Source organism: Myotis daubentonii, chromosome 1 (genome assembly GCF_963259705.1).
Source record: "Myotis daubentonii chromosome 1, mMyoDau2.1, whole genome shotgun sequence".
NCBI classification, from domain to species: domain Eukaryota; kingdom Metazoa; phylum Chordata; class Mammalia; order Chiroptera; family Vespertilionidae; genus Myotis; species Myotis daubentonii.
The window spans coordinates 138,761,644-138,783,342 of NC_081840.1; the positions used below are offsets into that span (position 1 = coordinate 138,761,644).

Sequence of the window (21,699 nt, forward strand, 5' to 3'; positions counted from 1 at the left end):
TAAAAAATACTATTCTTTCTCTAATTGAATTGTCTTGCCAGCATCACCTTCTTAAATATTCTAAAGTCAATGTTGGTTGATGGCTAACAAGTTTTTATGACTTTTTGTTAAACAAAAATTTCATTCCTTGTGAGAGAATTTACATTACATTTCATGAGAAAATTATCACATAACTTTGTTACAGTCTAGCTTTCACACACATTTGTCAGTATTAAGACTGTTGGAATTGAAAAGGCTCAATTTGAAAAGCATATGTCTCTGATTTTTTTGCTATCCACTGTAAAATTGTGATACCATTTTGTCAGCTGGTGCTGATGATTTAACAGTTTTTTACATTCTTGTTATTTAGGAACATAGGAATTAAGAATAAGAGAAGAATAGCTCTTAGGGAGGAAAAAGTGAATTATTGAAGAATTTTATCTTTATCATTATAATCATAGCTATAATTTATTGAGCACTTACTCTTATCTAAGTATATTATCCGATTTAACCCTTAAAGCAACCTATTTTACAGATTAGCAAACTAAGACTAGAAAGACTAAGTAATATCCCCAAAGTCATGCTATTTATAAATAGTAGAACTAGGATTCAAAGGCAGATCTACCTGAATCTGAAGTTCTAAGACAGCCTACTGCCCATTGCTAAAATGGTTCCCAGCCTCACAGAGGGCTCATGGTGAAACTATAAAATGGCATCATGTATTAGGAGAACAAATACATGTATATATCCAGATTAAAAAGGAAGACCAGTTAGCAAATTCAGTACTTCCTGAATATATTTCAAGCCAGCACACTGTTTCCTTATGCAAAGGTTCATCCTTCTCCCAGAGGTCATGATGGGAAGCTGTGGTTCATATTGCAAGTCTATTTGCTTCTATCAAGTCTTAGAATTCACACCAACTTCTGGTCAAGAAAGAAAATATTATATGCTTTGGAAAAATATTTCATTTTACCTCTGAAAGGAAATGCAGCAAAATTCCCACTAGCATTGCATGTTCAACTCTCTGGAACAATCCTAGAATCATATGTTGATCAAATGGCCTCTAAATACATAATCAGTTTTTTAAAGCTGAAAACAAAAAAGATTGTGACTAATCTAGAAGGCATATGGGTAAATTCATTGACCAAAAGAAAGACGCATTCACATTGGTCATGTGTATACCCCAGATTAAAAAACAGATTTAAAGGCTTGACACTTAGCTGTAAGGCATCTCATTATTATAAGGCATCTCATATTGCATAATGAAAGGTTTATTTTGGGTAGAGGAGTGAAAACATGTGTTTTGAAGGACTGGGTTTGAAGTCTGCATCCAACAATTCTAAAATGCTAACTTTGGAGAAATTACAAAACCCCAAATTTTAGTTCCTTTGCCTATAGGAACGGTATGCTATTAACTGTTAAATATGTACTCTGATATAGAGATCAGAGACCTGGGCTTTGTACTTCTTTATACCAAGAATCAAATCCTAGTTTCTTCTCTTATCAACTGTGTGATATTGGATAAACAGCTAGCCTCTCTAATTCTCAGATTTTTCTTCTACAAATGAGGTTATTAATACAAAAGGTTTGTGAAGATTAAGTAAGATAACATGTATAAAGCACATGAAATCGAACTTGGGTCCTACTACATACTAAAATATACATGCACTATTTTTTTGTTTATTATATTACTACTACTAGAGGCTTGGTGCACAGGATTCATGCCCTGGTGGGGGGCATGGCCTGCGGGGATCGGCCCACCATGGGAGCACAGCTCATCCCGGTCAGCTGAGCAGCTGTGGACCCACCCTCTGAGCAGCTGCTCATCCTAATGAGCCGAGAGGGGCTCCCACTGTGGGAGTGCACTGACCACCAGGGGGCAGTGCGTGTCATAGTGACTACTGGTTGACTAGTCATTCCACTATTCAATCGCTGGGCTTTTATTATATAGGATAACTACCATTCCTGCTATATGAAGCACCTAGTACACTGCCTACCATGAATCAGGGATTCAGTATATATTACTTTTCTCTCCCCACTTTATAATTTGAAAGAATATTCATAATTTTAAACATTATCCTTCCCTCCTATGGTCAGGCATTTCCTCTGTGGCTATAATGTAAATGTAGAAAACTTCTGGCTCCTTTCATGATTTCTGGGTATATCTGTCTTATTTCTTTCTCCTTAGCAGTTAACCTCAGAGTTTTAATTTAATTATCCCAAGCACATTGCAGAAAGCATGCCTTTCCTGGGTCAGTGATTCACATAGCTGATATATGCAGAAGTAAAGGAGCTGGGATGATGGTTTGCCAGTGTCCCTTTTCCCTACATGGAAACGTGCATTTTCAATTAAGAACCTCCATGGAAGCCACTGGCCCCCAAAACTTCCTGGGCCGGCTGATTTTACCTTACCCTCACTCCTCTCGTCTGGCTCCCCACATTCTTTTCCAACTGGAAGTGAGATCTACTCTCAGGGAGATGCTTGACTGGTAGGCTGGACACATTTTATAAAAAGCAAGTATCTGAAATTAAGGTTTCAACTTGCTGTCCCCACAGCAGTTTCTTCCAGCTTTTACTTTCTACCCCGAAATGAAGTTAGAAATACAGAAAGTTCCTTTGAAAATAAGAGGTAAAAATGAAACACTCCCTTGGTTCTGATGAAAATGCACAAGCCAACGCTTCCTTAACTTCCCTGTCTGAGTCAGAAGGAACTCACAAAGGGGAATGCAAATCATTTACCAGCTAGAGGCGACTTCCCTGGAAGATGCTGCTGGTGGGAGGAAGCATGAAGGTCAACTGTTTTGAGCTAACTTTGAGACACCAATGATTATTTTGGTGCAAACTCCCCACACAACCACTGAACAACATACCTCCGTTGTATTGGAGTTCTTGGAGTAAGGGATTTTTGTTCCTCTTGCTTTCCTTCATTATTGAAAATATCAGAATGGATCCCTGTTGTAAGTTATCTGGAAACAGAGATGGTTCCGTGTGATTCTTAGAATCCTATGCCCAAATCCCTGTTTGACCCATTGCACCCATTTTTTGGACAACTTATCAGGGCTAACCACACAGTTTCTAGAAACTCACCTGCTTCCATCTGCAGGCTGTACCCATTGTTTGACCCATTATCTACAGGTCCAAAATAAATTCAGAGACACCGCACTCAATGTCAGAACTAACCAGATCAACCAACTGAGTTCATTCATTTTTAGATAAAGGATTGAATTGAGTCTCAGAAAGATAAAGCAATCAATCCACAGTCACCCAAGCAGCTTGTGACAACACTGGGCTAGAAATTAAGATCTTTCTTTATCACTCAAGACGGCCCCTCTTCCTGTCACTAAGAGTGGGCGTTTACTGAGTAGCAGCTTATCTGGAAAATTCTTCCTCTACAAGATTTTAAGTGGTTTATTCTCACATGAACTGCAACTGTTCAATTGTTAATGACAACTTAGACATATTAAAATATGATAATTTGTTCACAAAGGCACAGCTACTTCTAGGCAGATGTCACATACATCTATGCCAGAATTCTCCCTCTTGACTTAGACTCACATAATATTTTGTATACAAGATAATGTTCCTCAATACTCAATCAGTGCATGTTTAATGAGTAGCTCATGTATGCTCAACACTCTTCTGTATGATGTAGAGATTAGAGGGGAAATTTTTTCAATACGGATTTTGAAGACTGAAGATGCCTGTGGAGGAAATTTGGAAGGAAAGAGTCCAAAGGCTATGGTTGCCAAAGACATGCCAGGTCCTGAAGTGCCAATGGCTACTGGTGGGCAGGTTGGGGGCAGAGAGTCCCAATGAATACAAGGTTATGTCCCACTGACCACATCAAGGGAAACTCTAGATGTTTCAAGATGAAAAATGCTTTACTTTATTTCAATCAAGACTCTGTGTGGGGGTTTAATTTGTACAAAAGAAGTCCAGGGACAAAGTCATTTGAAGTCAGAGAGTTAAGCACATGAGACACCACTTATTTTCTCAGCAGAATAATAGCTAAAAGATACAGTTGATATGACTTTTAGTCTATGAGCTTTTCTGCTGACAGAGATCTTTTTCATGTGTAATTTTATATCTAAATGAAATGATGAGTACCCTTGAAAAAATGTTGCTTCTAGGATTAGGTCCTTCTTAGTTCCACAGGCTGATTCATGACCAAGGTTTGAAAAGAATTTGTATTTAGTTGTAAGAAGAAAAATGGTTTCAAAGTTTGTCACATTTTTTTTTTTACTTAATGAAATAAGTACCATCTTTCAACCCTAGTTTTTAGAATTTTGACTGGTTTCATTCAATGCTTTTTCTGTCACACTCTAATGGTCCAGTGTTAGAATGAAGAGGAAAATAAGTAAAATAAAGGCAAGGGTTAGGACTGACAGAAACTTACTAAGGTTACCCAGCTTCCCAAAAAGTAAAACAGTTGGAAATGAAAATCTACTCCATTTTTATATGTTTTAAAGCCCTCAACAGTGTTATATAAAATGAAAAATTAATGAACACTTGTAAAAGATTTCATTGCCCAGCTCTCTAGGGCCACAATTTAAAGTTAATGTTATTTTCTACATTAATAGCTACTCCCAATGATGTTTCCTTTTAAATTAATGCAGACACCAGGTAATTTGGAAGAGATCAAGTAGACCAGAAGGAGTAGCTCAAATTGTTCACTCAGCGGCCCTCTAATTTGAAAAGAGAACTTCAGGAGCAGTAACTACCATTGAGACCTTGCCTGTGGTCCTTAGATGCACACAAGCTACTCCTTAAGAATAACACCCCCTATTTCTTATCCTTCAGAAAACCAGGTGAGCTCCTAGTAATTGTAGAATAGATTCCATTATCACAATACCCACTGAGTTTCTCTTCCACTGCTCATTTTTCAAACATTTTTCTTAAACATGACTGCTTGCTCCGAAATCAATAAGGGAATAGGATGACACATTCTGCTCATAAAATGGCAATGAGCATCATCATGGTGATTTCAGGTGAAGAATGGAAATGTCACGAGTCTGCAAGCCAAGCTTAGTATTTGAGATGTCCTCTCAAGATTCTGCGAACTCTCAAGTCAAGTCTGTATTTTGGAAGAGCTGAGACTGCAACCTGTCTGCCTTTAACCTTTAGCCTACCAGTGGTCTGCAAACTCATTAGTCAACAGAGCCAAATATCAACTGTACAACAATTGAAATTTCTTTTGAGAGCCAAATTTTTTAAACTTAAACTATATAGTTTAAACTTAAACTATATATAAAACTATATATTGTTATTAACTTAATTAGGGTACTCCTAAGGCTTAGGAAGAGCCACACTCAAGGGGCCAAAGAGCTGCATGTGGCTCGCGAGCCGCAGTTTGCCGACCACGGGACCTCCTTCAAGGAAAGAAAACCTCCTAAATGTTCCCAGATTTATTGCTCACTTCCTCTTCTAATGTGAGACAATTATTGCTTTGAACAGGAAAAAAAAAAGTGTGGGTATCTTTTCTGATACTGTTTTGAAGTTATTTGGATGAATTAGCCTAAATTAAAATGGAATTCTTCATGTGCAGTATTTCATGTTGAATTCGTGTCAGGACTTTGTATATACCTGTCCCATTCCTGTATGTCTGTAAGTTTTCTTTTGAAGCACAACGTTATGGAGAATTAATGGACTAGCTATAGAATTAATAGACTCCAAATATTACTGGAAATATGTGTACCACATATATGTAATGTACACATATATAATATACTGATGCTCAATATGCACTTTAACACACACATTGAAAATGCAAACTAAATGATGAGCTCACTATAAATAGGTATTGTATTTTCCCTATACTTTAATGAATTATCTTAAGTCCTTTTAAAGCCAAGTTTTAACATCCTCTTATGAGGCCACTGGACTACCATCATGTTCTAGCTACCATTTCTCTCTGGTGGCCCTGTTGAGTTATGGCAGGGAGAGCCATTTCAATGTGCTCTATTTAGGCTTTTCTACATGCTTGTTAGCAATATGAGCAAGGCACATGGATGGAAATCCTCATGTTTTCAAAGACCTGTCACGTCAGACAAAGAACCGTGGAACAGAGACCTCTGTCCTCAAAGGCATATTTGAAATGAATGACTGTAAGTCTTGATTAAATTGCTCTCATAGAAAATCACTTTGAACCACAGAAAACCGAAGAGGAGAAGAAATATTACTCTACCCAACACTCCTTAGATTTACGGATTTGAGATTTTCGTGGAATCTTAGAAGTAATTTTGCAGGATTTCTCACTGAGTCCCAAAGAGGTGACATGACATGCCAGAGCCTGGATAGCCAGCCCCAGTGGGAGACAGATCTGATAGTAAAATCCTTCAATGTTCATTCTCACTCTAATAGAATTTATATTTTAAGATTGGATTCCCAGTGCACAAACAATCCCACATTTTATGCCCCCTTAAATTCTTTTTCTCTTCTTGCCTTTCTTCAGGAAAAATATAATAAAATTTCATATGTGGACTCTTTTTTCTGATCTAAGATACTTTTTTAACATTTTACTAGAGGCCCGGTGAATGGATTTATGCACCAGTGGGATCCCTCAGCCTGGCCTGTGCCCTCTAGCAATCTGGGACCCCTCAGGGGATGTTGGAGGCCTGCTGCACAGATTCAGCCCAACCCCTGCAGGCCAGGCTGAGGGACTCCACAGGTGCACGAATCTGTGCACTGGGCCTCTAGTATACATATAAGATCTTTGGTTAATCTCTTCCTGCCATACCCACTCCCCCCTTCCCTCTGAGATTCATCAGTCTGTTCCATGTTTCCATGCCTGTGCATTGAGCATCTGCCCCCTGGTGGTCAGTGCCCATCATAGATACCAGTCGAATGGTTGGCTGGTTGCTTAGACTTTTATATAGAGAGATTATAAAATGAAAAAAAGACACAAGAAAGCACATAAAACACATTTTTATTGTTGTTGTTGTTTTCCCAAGAGGGAGTTGGGAGCATTCTTGCCTATTTCTCAGATGGTTAGGTGTGCTTGCTTTCTCTGCCCTGCCTCTCTCCCACTCTTTTCCTGCCCTCTCCCAACTGATACTTTAGTCTGGAAGCTAGCTCACAGGTTTACTCTCAATGCCCCTTCCTCCTGGCTCATTTATCGTGTCTCTGGATGGACTGCTCCAAAGTTCTCAACCTGGGCTATTTCTTTCTGATTTCAACTAATTTTATATATATATACATATTTAAATTATTTTTGCCCAGCTGGTGTGGATCAGTGGTTGAGTTTCAACCAACGAACGAGGAGGTCACGGTTCAATTCTCTATCAGGGCACATTCCCAGATTGCAAGCTCGATCCCCAGTGTGGGGCATGCAGGAGGCCGCAGATCAATGACTCTCTCTCATCTTTGATATTTCTATCTCTCCCTCTCTCTTCCTCTCTGGAATCAATAAAAATATATTTTTAAAATTCTTTGTTTTTACTCCTCATCTCTTTGCTCTGCTTTCTGGAAGATTTCTTTAACTTTATTTTCCACCTTAATTATACATCTTTAAAATATGTTGGCTACTTTATTTTATTTTTCAAGAATTATTTCACACTTGCTGATTGTTCCTCTTTTATAGCAACCTATGTTTAGTTTATGAATATAAAATTTTCTCTTTTTGAATCATAATAAGATCAAATATATTTCAAGTTTTCCTCTATTCTTTGCAGTTTGTCATTTTCCAGTGTGATCTTGCTTCTTAGTGTTTGCCTTGGTCTATCTCTTTCAGGCAGGAGGTTTACTCAGTTTCTGATGACCTTGGCTGTGTCCTATTTGAGATAGGGGCAATGAAAAGGGCTTCACTGAGAGTTTATTTTGAGAGGGCTAATTGTGCTGACTGGTGAGCCTTACTCTCAGATGATCAAGGGACTGATCAAACTAATGACAGATGGTATTATTTGGAGACTACCTCTCTGATTCCTTTCAGTGGAATCATCCAATTTAATTGGCTGCCAGCATTCTAGAAGCAGGTCTAAGGGAGGTATCTGAGAATTCCACAATTCAACATATGGAGTTTTACTTTATCCCATTTTGAGTCTTTCTCTCCCTGGCAACCTTTCTTTCCAACTGGTGCTTTGAGTCCTGAGTTGGTCCAGAGAAAGGACCTCAGAGTTTCCGTGGGTAGGGTGTGTTAGGGGGAAGGGGAGACTGTATGGGTAAAGATGGAATGGGATAGCCCACAATGCCCCAGGGTATGTTTGTTCTACTTACAGCAGAATAAAGAAGTGTAAAAGGCCATGTCTGGTAAAGCAACTATCACTTCCAATCTCCTTCTGAGGGCTGAAGTATATCTTATAGCTGAGCTGAAAGTCAGTGGGCCAAGATATACATTTTGTTTGATCAACTATACTGCAAAGTCACATGCCAAAGGAAATAAAGAATTGAGATAAGAAATTGATTTGATCACAACCTTCCTTGTTGATCACAATTATTCACCTCCACATATAAAATACTAGTGGCCCAGTGCATGAAATTCGTGCATGGGTCCGGGGAGGGGGAGGGTCCCTCAGCCCGGCCTGCACCCTCTCCAATCTGGGACCCCCTCGGACATCCCTCTCATAACCCGGGACCACTGGCTCCTAACTGCTCACCTGCCTGCCTGCCTGATCACCCCTAACCACTCTGCCTGCCGGCCTGATTTCCCCCAACTACCCCCTCCCCCACTGGACTGCTCTCCCCCAACTGCCCTCCCCTGCCAGCCTGATCGCCCCTAACCACCTCTGCCTCAGCCCTGCCACCATGGCTTTGTCTGGAAAGCTGTCCGGAAGGTCTCCCGGCTTAATTAGCATGTTACCCTTTTATTAGTATAGATATTCACCTCCATGCTGAGACTTCCAAAAGCCTCATCTAATCCCAACATCAGGCCCAAAGTCCTGAATCTTATTAACATAAGTTCCAAAAGCAACTCTTAGTTTGGAGATTTATAAACTAAAAAGACAAGTTGTCTGCCTACCCCCTATGCTCATACATGCACCACTACATACCTAACATACACTGGTGGAAGAGGGAGAGGTTAAATGCCAAGACATTTGGCAGATCAAGAATGGGAGGCACATAACAGTCATTAATCCATTGTAATTCTGAAATCCTTTGGGACGTTACTAGGTCATAGACAGGGACTGAGTTCTGTGCCTCCTGTATAGTTTCCTCCTATCTGCCAGGAGGTCCTTTCTTTTTTTTTTTTTTATCATCTTTTATGGTTACATCTAAAGAGATTTGTGGTGATTATGTCCTTCCTGGTGGCTGAGCAACTTTCTCTGCGTGATTCCTGCTTATGAACTGTTGGTTGCACTTATGTCTTTTTATAGCTTATCATAAGCTTTTAATTAAGCCTGACAGTCCTTCTGCCAATATAATTATCCTCAAAGCTATGCAAGTTTTTAATGTATTTGATTCCAGTCAATTCCATATACCTAAGCCATACCCTCCATTCTTTTTGGACATTGATCTCTTCATAGACTTAACTGTAAGTTCTTTGAATTTAATAGGTTCCTGAGGGATCATACTCTTAATCTATGTAAAAACACTTTTCAGTTAGAACTTTCTATAGGCGCCATTTTAATCATTTCAGATATCTTTTAAAAGGTATGACTACCTAGGTCTTGAGTTAGTGTTTGCCTTGAGGCTGTATTTTAATGACAGTGCCCTGGATCAGGTCTTCCCCTGAGGCAGTGTCTCAAAGGCTTTATTTTTAATTTGATTTTTAAAAATCTTCATTTCTCAACTCTACAAGTCTCAAAGTTTCTGGGCTTTCTATTCTGTTTACAAACTGACCTTTTCTGAGTGCATTTCTTTTTTGTAGTACTTTACAAGGGAACCAGCTAATTTTTCAATATTTTGCTCAAATCATTCTCACCCAACAAGTTATTATAAATATTTTCTATGCTCTGAGTTAGCATGGAGGACAGTATTTCCATATGGTTTGACAATTGCAGGCATAATTCATTTTAGTGAGCTCCACTTTATAGTTATTTATAGATATTGCAATTTTTTTATAAATTGAAGGTTTGTGGCAACCAGCATCAAGCAAGTCTATCAGTGGGAATGATGTTTTCAAAAGCGTTTTATCACTTCGTGTCTGTGTCACATTTTGGTAATTCTTGCAATATTTTAAACTTTGTTATTATTATTATGTGTGTTATGGTGATATGTGATTGTAATCTTTGAAGTTACTATTGCAGTTGTTCTGGGGTGCCACATTTAAGAAGGTGAACTGAATCAATAAATGTTTGTGTGTTCAGACTGCTCCACCAACCAGCATTCCATTCTCTGTCTCCCTCTCCTCAGGCCTCCCTATTCCATGAAACAATAACATTGAAATTAGGCCCATTAGTAATCCTCCAGTGGCCTATAAGTGTTAAAGTGAAAGGAAGAGTTTCACATCTCTTATTTTAAATCAAAAGCTAGAAATGATTAAGCTTAGTGAGGAAGGCATGTCAAAAGTGAAATAAGCCAAACCAGGCCTCCTGAGCCAAACAATTAGCCAAGTTGTGAAAGCAAAGGAAATGTTTTTGAAGGAAATTAAAGGTGCAACTCCAGTGAACACAAATAATAAGGAAACGAAACAGCCTTATTGTTGATATGGAGAAAGGTTTAGTGGTCTGGATAGATCAAACCAGCTATAACATTCCCTTAAGCCAGTGGTTCTCAACCTTCCTAATGCCGCGACCCTTTAATACAGTTCCTCATCTTGTAGTGAACCCCAATTTCATTGTTACAAATTGAACATAATTAAAGCATAGTGATTAATCACAAAAACAATATGTAATTATGTATGTGTTTTCTGATGGTCTTAGGCGACCCCTGTGAAGGGGTTGTTCCACCCTCAAAGGGGTCGCGACCCACATGTTGAGAACCGCTGCCTTAAGCCAAAGCCCTAACTATATTCAATTCTATAAAGGCAAGAGAGGTAAGGAAGCTGCAGAAGAAAAGTTAGAAGCTAGCAGAGGTTGGTTCCTGAGGTTTAAGAAAAGAAGGCATCTCTATAACATAAAAGTGCAAAGTGAAGCAATGCTGATGTAGAAGCTGCAGCAAGTTATCCATAAGATCTAGCTAAGATAATTCATGAAGGTGGCTACACTAAACAACAGATTTTCTATGTAGATGAAATAGCTATATATTGGGAGAAGATACCATCTAGGACTTCCATAACTGAAGAAGAGAAGTCAATGCCTGACTTCAATGCTTCAAAGAACAGGCTGACTCTCTTGTTAGGGGCTAATAAAGTTGGAACGAATATTCATTTAGTAAGTTGAAACTAATGCTCATTTACTATTTTAAAAACTGAGGGCCCTTAAGGATTATACTAAATTTACTCTGCCTGTGCTCTATAAGTGGAACAACAAAGTCTGGATGACAGCACATCTGTTTCTGTTTATCACATGGCTTACTGAATACTTTAAGTCCACTGTTGAGACCTACTGCTCAGAAAAAATAATAATTTATTTCAAAAGATTACTGCTCATTGACAATATACCTGGTCACCCAAGAGCTCTGATGGAGATGTGCAATGAGGTTAATGTTGTTTTCATTCCTGTTAACACAACATCCATTCTGCATCCTATGGATAAAGGAGTAGCTTTGACTTTTCAGTCTTATTATTTTAGAAATGCATTTTGTAAGGCTATAGTTTCCGTAGACGGTGATTCCTTTGATGGATCTGGGCAAAGTATATTGAAAATCTTCTGGAAAGGATTCTCCATGCTAGATGCAATAAGAACATTTGCAATTCATCGGAAAGAGTCAAAATATCAACATTAGCAGGAGTTTGGAAGAAGTTGATTCCAACCCCAATGGATGACTTTAGGAGTTCAAGACTTCAGGGGAGAAAGTAACTGCAGATGTGGTGACAATAGCAAGAGAACTAGAAATACAAGTGGAACCTGAAGAGTTTACTGAATTGCTACAATCACATTATAGGTGTACCGGTTAATAATGCAGATTTTATAATCAAAGAAAACATGATAATTTCAAGAGAAACATCAAAAGTGCTCTTTTCAAAGTAATGTTCATTGCTAGCTACACATTTCCCCATCTTTCAGGTGATTTGTGGATACTGTCCCAATAGAACTTTTCTTGTTTTGAGGCAAACCTTTCAGAGACCCAATTTTCCACTCCATCATACATTTTGAAGTGCTGCTCAGAAAGTGCGTGTGCCATCGATCAGAATAAGTGGGAATCTGAAGGAGCATGGTCTGGTGAATACAGTGGGTGGTTAATACTTCCCAGGCGAGATCTTTTAACATGTCTTTAGCTGGTTTTGAATGATGTGATGGTGTGTCATCATGAAGCAAAATTACTTTGCCGTGTCTTGTGGAACATTCTGGTCGTTTCACGATCAAAACTTGGTTCAAATTGATTATTTGTTGTCGGTAGTGATCAGTATTAATGGTTTCACCTGATTTTAGAAGCTCATAATACACCACACCTTCCTGATCCCACCAAATACAGAGCAATGTCTTCTTTCTGAAGCGATTTGGCCTTGCAGTCAATGTTGATGGTTGACCTGGATCAACCCATGATTTTGTGCATTTGGATTCTCAAAATAAACCCACTTTTCATCGCCAGTCACAATTCGATGCAAAAAAGACTTTCTTTCGTGCTGTTGAAGCAACATTTTACTGATGACTTTTCGGTTTTCCATTTGTCATTAATTCAGTTGATGTGGCACCCATTTTGCCTTCCTTTAAAATCTTTCCCATTGTTTGTAAACGATTGGAAATTGTTTGCTGAGCAACCTTTAATCTTTCTGCAAGTTGTTTTTGAGTTTGACATTCATCTTCATCCAATAATGCTTGTAATTGTTGGTCTTCAAACTTTTTTGGTTGACCTGGACGTTCTTTGTCTTTCACATCGAAATCATCACTTTTAAAACGTTCAAACCAGCATTCACAAGTATCTTGAAATGGAGCCTGTTCACCATAAGATTCCCGAAGTATACGATAACTTTCTGTAGCACTTTTCTTAAAAATAAAGTGATGAATTAAAGCTTTCTGAAAATGCTCTTTTTTTGGCATGAAATTCGACTATATATATATATATAATTATTGATTTTTTACAGAGAGGAAGGGAGAGAGATAGAGAGTTAGAAACATCGATGAGAGAGAAACATCGATCAGCTGCCTCCTACACATCTCCTACTGGAGATGTGCCCACAACCCAGGTACATGCCCTTGACTGGAATCAAACTTGGGACCTTTCAGTCCACAGGCCGACGCTCTATCCACTGAGCCAAACCGGTTTTGGTGAAATTCGACATTTTTAAGCGTAAAAATGTCTATGATGTTAATACCTTCAACAAATTTGACATATGAAGTTTTGAAGCTTACTGTCAATACAACAAAATAGTATACATATCAATTTGCATATATATCAACATATGTGTAACTCCGTCTATTGAAAGAAATCTGCATTATTAACTGTTACACCTAGTAAAACTTTAATGGATGAGGAGTTGCTTCTTTTGGATGAGCAAAGAGAGTGGTTTCTTGAGATGGAGCCTACTGCTGGTGAAGAAGTGTGAAGATTGTTGACATAACAATGATACAGAATATTACATGCACGTAGTAGGTAAAGCAGTGGCAGGGCCTGAGAGGATTGACTTCAGTTTTGAAGAAAGTTGTTCTGTGAGTAAATTGCTATTAAACAGCATCACATGCTACAGAGAAAAACATTTATGAAAGGAAGAGTCAATTGTTGTATCTAACTTCACTGTTGTCTTATTTTAAGAAATTGCCACAGTCACCCCAACTTTCAGCAACCCCACCTTGATGTCAGCAGCCATCAACATTGAGGCAAACCCTCCAGAACAAAAAGATTAAGATTTGCTGAATGCTCAGGTAGAGGGTAGCATTTTTTAGCAATGAAGTATTTTTAAATTAAGGTATGCACATTGGATTTTTTAGACATAATGTAATTTCACACTTAATAGACTACAATATAGCATAAAAATTTTATATGCACTGGGAAACCAAAAATGTGTGTGACTTGCTTTATTGCAATATTTCTTTTATTGTGGTAGTCTGGAGCTGAACCACAATATCTCTGAGGTGTGCCTGTACATACATTTTTCTATTCTTCTATAATAATTTTTTTATTGCCTGCCAGCTGATCTCACAGTCCATGCTGTATTGATTTCTACTACTAGTATTCTACTTATAGGTATCAATTCCTGTATTAGTCAGTTTTCCACATAGCAATCCAAATCAAAACCTCAGGGGTAAAACAAATATATATATATATTTGTTTGTTTATAGTTCTTTGGGTTTGTTTGGCATGGCTTTAGGCTGGGTTACAGTCTGCTTCACATGTCTCCTCATTCTCTTTGGACCAGTGGTTGACTACCTGAAGTATGTTCTCTGGGAAGATCACAAGAGGGGTGACCAGAAATACATGATGCTTTCTAGGGCCTCAGGTCAGAAGGAGATTACGGTCACTTCTGGCCCCATTTGTCCCACATCAGTACCTACTCTACTGCTCACAAGTCACATGGCAGAAAGTAAGGAAGAATTGAGAGACTCCAATTTATAATGCATTCCATGATACATCTTTGCTTTAATGTAATTATTTAAATATTGGTATCCTGAAAACTTCAAGTAAAATCCATATTCCAGGATCATTCCATGGATTTGAATATTCTTGGCAATTTACCAAGTGCCCCTCAGGGGCATGTATTGTCTTATTTGGAAAGTAAAGCTTCATAAAACTGTGCCTCAAGCATTGGGAGGGATGATCAACTTGCAGGTCACTTTCAATTAGGATTTTCTGATTCTCTGACAAAGAACAAGGGAATACTGAATACTTCATGCAATTCACAATTTTGCCTTAATTTGATCTGAAACAAAATATGTCACTTCTGAAATGTGGCCTCACATGTTTGTTTCCCATCTTCCAACAACAAAATTTTGAAGACTGAGAATGAATGAAACAGAAAATCGTCCTTTGAAAACAAGTACAGATCATTCGCTACATGCATTGAAAAAACAATACAAGGATAAAATGTTGCTTTACTCATTAATCCATTCAACAAATATCTTTTATACATCTATCCTGTGTCAGATAATGATGCTAGTGACTAACGATATGATTACACAGTGGTTGATGAAGTATGTTCTAGGGACGAAGTAATCCTGAGAAATTTTAAGGTGGTCTTCAAGAGCCAAAGTATTTCCATAATAGTACTGAAAAGTTATTTACATATTTACCTCTTGTTCTTAATATCTTCTCATAATAGAAGAAAAAGAAGTTATATTCTATTATGCTAAACATTAAAAAGATTTCCAAAAGTGTAAAAAGAATGCCACTATTCTCACTATTTTTCGTTCTATTTTTTAAAATACAGTCATTTTTCATTAGAAATACCACATTTCTGTTAATATATAATGATTTTACTTTTGTTATTTTTAAATAAATTAATGTATTAACACTCTTAAATGTTCACAATTTTAATTTCTATTATGGTAAATATTGATAGATGTGACGCACAAAAACAAAAGCTCTCATTGGTATCCTCAAAATAAAAAAGAAAAGAGTATAAAGGATCCTGAGACCAAAAAGTTTGTGAATTACTGTGAGAATGAATGAAAGCAGCTTAGATCTTTCCTTTCTGGAGCTTGTATGAATTATCTGTAGGACCCCCAGCAGCACTCACTCCCTTCCATGGTTCGCTCACTATCACAAGGGCTGGAAGCCTGAGAACTCATTTCCTGAAATCCTTTGCAGGAGGGTTTCAGATTCTATTCTGCCAATGAGATTCATTTTCAGACAGAAGCCAAATTGTTACTCCAAGGACAGGCATCTGGGCTTCAGCGGATGTGAGATTTTTCAGCAGCTCTAGATGTTGCTATAATCACTGATTTGGGTGATTTCTGCAGCTCTGATGATCACCAATCATGTTCTATGGTTCCAGAAAGTCCCCAACTCTCTTAAAGCTACTGGCAAACTTTCATTATTCTCTTTCCACCCTTTCAACATTTTTGTACCATTGCACTTACTCATTTATATCCCTTTCTGCTGGGAATACCTGGAGAGGCTTTGTTTTCCTTAACCAACCTACTTTATAGTTGGAGAGTCAAAGAGAGACCAAATACATTACAAAATGCACACAACCTATAAAAAGCACCAAAGAGAAATAAAATGGGTGTTGTAATACAGACTAAGAATAGAGGCTTCACTCTAGGTTTCAGTTTAGGTTAAAAACATGTACACATGAGAACTATATAATCTGTTTATTTATGTTGATGATTATGTATCTGTTTTTTGTTTTTTTAAGAATGCATATGTGTTTCAAGACATGAAGAAATAAAATCACAAAATTATATTGGAAAAATGCAATTGACTTTAAGAAGTTAAAGCCAGTCTTTTTGTCACAGTGATTTGTGAATGTGTTATAAAATTTTACAGACTCTTACCATATGGAAATATTTTACACAGAAATTCTTGGGAACATAATTTAGAATCTTGTTATATAATGGCTTAATATAAAACATTGATTTGCTGATGTGATTAATGAAAAGTAAAATTTCCATTAATTTTTATTTTAATTTCTGAAACATTTTCTACTTCATTAAGTCTTCTGGAAATATCAGCACAATCTAAGTTATAGACAATACAACTTCTAATGATTGTAGCAGAAACCTTAGATTGCACCCCCAAAATATACTGTACCTCAGCCTTGCAGAAATAAGCAATGTATTAACCATCACTAATTATTTAATTTAAATATTATACCAAAGTTGTAAGGAAGACATAAATGTTGCAATTATATTCATCAGATAAAAATGGATGCAGTGTGTGTGTGTGTGTGTGTGTGTGTGTGTATGCATGTGAGTGTGAGTAAAATAGAACTAGGTTTCCTTAAAACAAGCTATTTTCTTGGGTCTACTAGAGAAAATGATGTGGCATGAAGGCACACAAGTTTATCATTAGAAAAAGCCTTAGAAGTCAAATATCCAAATCGGTTCATTTTCCATATTTGAAAACAGATAGGGCTAGAGACTTGTCCAAGGATGCAGCTACTGGCTCAGCTCTCGTGCAGTTAGTGGAGCCCAAGATCCACTGGCCATGGAGAATTTCCAGAGCTCAACTTTCTAGGATTTGCACTATGAAAACAATAGACCTTTAAACCTTTTTCTGAATATAAAATGTACTATAATTTGTTGTCAATGCTTTTTAATAACTCCATATTCTTCCCTAGAGATTATTGCAATTACCTCCCTTCCCAATTTCACCCCTCAGGAGAGAATTTTCCCCACTTACTTTTGGAAGAGGCTGTGTTTAAAGAAATTGGAGATGAATCAACTTGAAAGTGTATTTCTTACATTTTTAATTAGGGATTGTTAGGAAGGCCCTGCACTGTAATGGGAAGAAACTTGGTATCAGATCTACCTTCAGATAACTGTAACTTACTTAACAAGTAACTCACACCCTCTTCATCTTACAGACCTGAGAAGACAAGCTAAGGTTCAGGGGAATCTAATTCTGTTGTATGCACACGAGTAACTGCCATTACTCAACCTTGTTGAGCCTCAGTTCCTAATCAACAGGAAAGGGGTGGTCCACACTTGTGGGTTTGATACCCAGTTAGGGTACATTCAAGAATCAACCAGAGAATGCATAAATAGGTGGAACAACAAATCGATGTTTCTCTCCCTTCCTCTATCTAAAATCAATAAATTAAAAAATTAAATGAAGTGACCTCATTTATTTATAGTCAATCAAAAAATATTATTTTTCAATTCAGTTTCTATGGCTACCACTTCTCTCTACTAATGATGAGTCATATCTGAGAGTGTTGATAAAAAAGAGGTTATCGATGGGGGGTAACATGGGGATAAGGATACATATGTAATAACTTAATCAATAAAAAAGGAAAAGTGTGCATTTTAGTGTTTATGAGTGTTTTTTTTCTCTCCCAAAGGAGGCACGTCCGTTTAACATACCACTAGTTTTGTAAAAGCTAAGTTATTGTAGGAGAATGACAAAGTCATGATCAAATTAAAGCTAAGGAACTGGTATTTAATTATTTTTAAATGCTGCTCTATTCCATTATTACAAGAGGTCCTGATGAACAGATAAAATGCCTTTTTTACCTGGTAGCAATGGGTGTTAATGGGCAATAAGCTGATGAATGGGGTGAAAACCAGAGAGGAAATAAGGGAAGTGGAATATTATAAGAATGCAGGATGCTGAAGGAATCTTAGAGAACAATCTAATATTCCAGTTCTCTCCTTTTATAAAGGAGGAAATTGCAGGCAGATGAGATAAAGTGATCATACAGCTGAGAACCTCCCCCTGGAAAATCGAGAGTTACTATGACTTCGTCTGCACATGGAAAGCAAAGGGATACGTGGAAGCCCTTCTTCCTGCTTAAACTCAGTTTAGAACCAGAGTTGCCAAGATGTGATGTTTGCCTGTGTTGATCGGGTTACCAAAATACTCACATCTTTTCCTAATCATGACGACTAGTGTGAAGTAGACAAGAAACTGCATTCTAGGGAAGGAGCAGCACGTATGCACACTTCAGCATGGCAATAAACATCACATATAGCAGGATCGGGGAGAAAAATTACCTTGTGGGGGAGTAAGGATTCATGGTGAGGAATAGTTTAAAAAGTATGTTTTACAGGGATTTGAATAATAGGATCAAGTACTTTATATTTATATCCTTAAGTCCAAGAATCCCACTTATTACAATCCTGTAAGTAAATAACCTATTCATGGTGGAAAGTAGAGAGGTAAATTGCCATTGTCTATTAAGACAATGGCATGGAGCCAAGTTGCTTGATTCCTAAATATCCCATCTTTTTTATGAGAAACTCCTCTGATAAAATTATTTTCCTGACTCCACAACAGTATAGAAAAGAAAACTCTCCAAACCACAACACTGAAGCAAACTAGAGTGCTTTGGGTTGTGTGCCCCTTGTGGATTTATGTTTTTATTACAATTTCATTGAGAAAATTGTTTTGGCAAATATGTATTCAGAAGTATATTCAAAAATGAAAGAAACTAAAAATGTAATGGATCTAACAGAACAACAGGGAAATAGAAATGAGGCTTGAGTGCTCAGTAGATCTATCAATATTCTGTGTGACTAATATAGAAGGCGGTGCCTACCTCTTAGCAACCACTTAAAGGTCCAAATAAGACCTGAGAGAAACAGGAAAATGATGGAGGCTGATGAAAGGAGAGAAATGAACGGAAATACTTTGAATATTCACATGGCCGGATTTGAGGTTGAGGAACCCCTGGGATAAGGGATGGTCCATATGAGATATGTTTATTTGGCAGATAACAAAGGTCAAGGGAACCAAGTTCCATCACTTGTTCTTGGAGTCCCTCATGTTGGAATAAGGAAGAGCATGGCCCAACTAATGATCTAGGACAGTGGTTCTCAACCTTCCTAATGCTGCGACCCTTTAATACAGTTCCTCATGTTGTGGTGACCCCCAATTTCATTGTTACAAATTTAACATAATTAAAGCATAGTGATTAATCACAAAAACAATATGTAATTATATATGTGTTTTCCGATGGTCTTAGGCGACCCCTGTGAAAGGGTCGTTTGACTCCAAAAGGGGTCGCGACCCACAGGTTGAGAATCGCTGATCTTGATCTTGGAGGGCCCTTTGATGTCAGGATATGAGTTATCATGGTGTCCCATTGTTCCTTATTACTCACTGTCAAGGTGGGCATCCCTATTGACTCCTACAAATGGACCAGAGTCTGTTTGGGGGTGTGCAGCAGGGTGATACAGGGTGTCCTATTCCTTGGAGCTTGCAGTTCCAGAATGGACACACATGGAGTGCAGGGGCAGGGAAGGGGGCCGGGGGCGAAGGGAGGGCAAACCCACTTAACCAGCCAAATTCAACTGAATGAACACCTCAGGGCAACAGGACCAGCAACGTCAGCTTAACTTCGCTGTGTTTATATGTCACTTGAGAACCTCCTTGCAATCAATTTTCCCCATGGACATAGGCACTTTGATAGCTTTATTTTCATCCCCACTTATATACATTGACTAAATAACAAGGCTCAGGATTCCCTTTATGGTCCTTGCAAACCTCTGGTGATCAGGTGGCCATCTAGCCATTACAAATGCCCCAGAGTTCAAGAGTTTGCCTGTCTAAGACAACCCTCTTTTTTTTTATTATTTAAATTTTTTTGCTTTAAAAACATATTTGCATTTTAAATTACAATTGGTGTACAATATTATATTAGTTTCATATGTACAACCCATGATTGACATTTATATAACTTATGAAGTGACCACCTCGATAAATCTAGTACCCATCTGACAGCATATATAGTTATTACAATATTTTTTACTATATTCCTTGTGCTGTACTTTATATCCCCACTGGAGGCCTGGTGCACGAAATTTGTGCATGGGGTGGGGGTCCCTCAGCCCAACCTGCATCTTCTCCAATCCAGGAGCCGTCAGGAGATGTCCTACTGACGCCTTAGGCCCACTCCCCGTGGTTCTCTGCTCTCTGTGGGGCCTGGCTGCTTCGCCCCGCTGTCTTCTGTCTGCGGGGCCTGGGGGCTTCGCCGCCAACTTGGTGATGAAGCCTCCATGCCCTGCTTTCTGCTCTCTGTCCCCTGGACCTGGGGGCTTTGACACTGCTGTGCGAACGAAGCTGCCACGCCCTGCTGTCCACTCTCTGTCTGCCGGGCATGGGGGCTTTGTCGCCACCACCTCACGAAGGAAGCCACCATGGGGGAGCACCCCCAGCCCAGCAACCCTGCATTATGTCTGCTGGGCTGGGGGCATGCCCCGAGCCGTGCGGCAGCCACTGGGAGCACTCCCCCAGCCCAGCAGCCCCATGTTGTGTCCACAGCCCTCCCTTCCCCGGTGGCCTGGCACCAGCGTCCCACCCATGGCCACTCGGTGCCTGTGTATGCAATTTAACCCACCATTTTTGCTGGGCTCACTCCTGATTGGCTGGTGGGCATCACGAAGGTATGGTCAATTTGCATCTTTCTCTTTTATTAGTGTAGATGACTATTCTGTAATTACCAATTTTTGCTTCTAAGTCCCCTCAACCCCCCTTCCACCTGGCAACTGTATGTTCTGGTCTACTTGCTCATTTATTTTGTTTTTTAGATTCTATATATAAATGAAACCATATGGCATTTGCCTTCCTCTGTCTGACTATTTCACTCAGCACAATACCTTCTAGATTCAAATATGCTATTTCACATGGCAAAATTTCATTCTTTTTTTATGACTGTATCATATTCCATTATGTGTGGTATATATATAATTTCGTTTTATCCATTTATCTATTGATGGGCACTTAAGTTTCTCCATATCTTGGCTATTGTAAATAATGCTGCAATAAACATATGAATGTATATATATATTTTGGAATTAGTGTTTTGGGTTTCTTCAGACAAACACTCAGAAGTGGAATTGCTGGGTCCTTCTTTGTCTCTTGTTATAGCCATTTTTTTAAAAAAAATCTATTTTGTCTGGTACAAGTATGGCTACCCCAGTTTTTTTTGTTTGTTTGTTTCCAATTTCATGAAATACCTTTTTTCATCCCTTTACTTTTAATCTGTGTGTCTCTCCATCTGAAGTGAGACTCTTTTAGGAAGCATATGTAAGGGCCAGTTTAATTATCTTTTCAGCCACCTATGCCTTTTGATTGGAGCATTTAACCATTTGCATTTAAAGCCAACAGCAAGCAGGGGAGGCAGTGGAGGCAGCATGGAGAGGC

The 21,699-nt window shown here is 38.4% G+C and overlaps 1 pseudogene; it reads left to right on the plus strand.

Annotated features, from left to right (window-relative positions):
* The first annotated feature begins 2,568 nt into the window (after positions 1-2,568).
* LOC132235539 (tigger transposable element-derived protein 1-like) lies at positions 2,569-18,398 on the plus strand (annotated as a pseudogene).
* Positions 18,399-21,699: the final 3,301 nt, after the last annotated feature.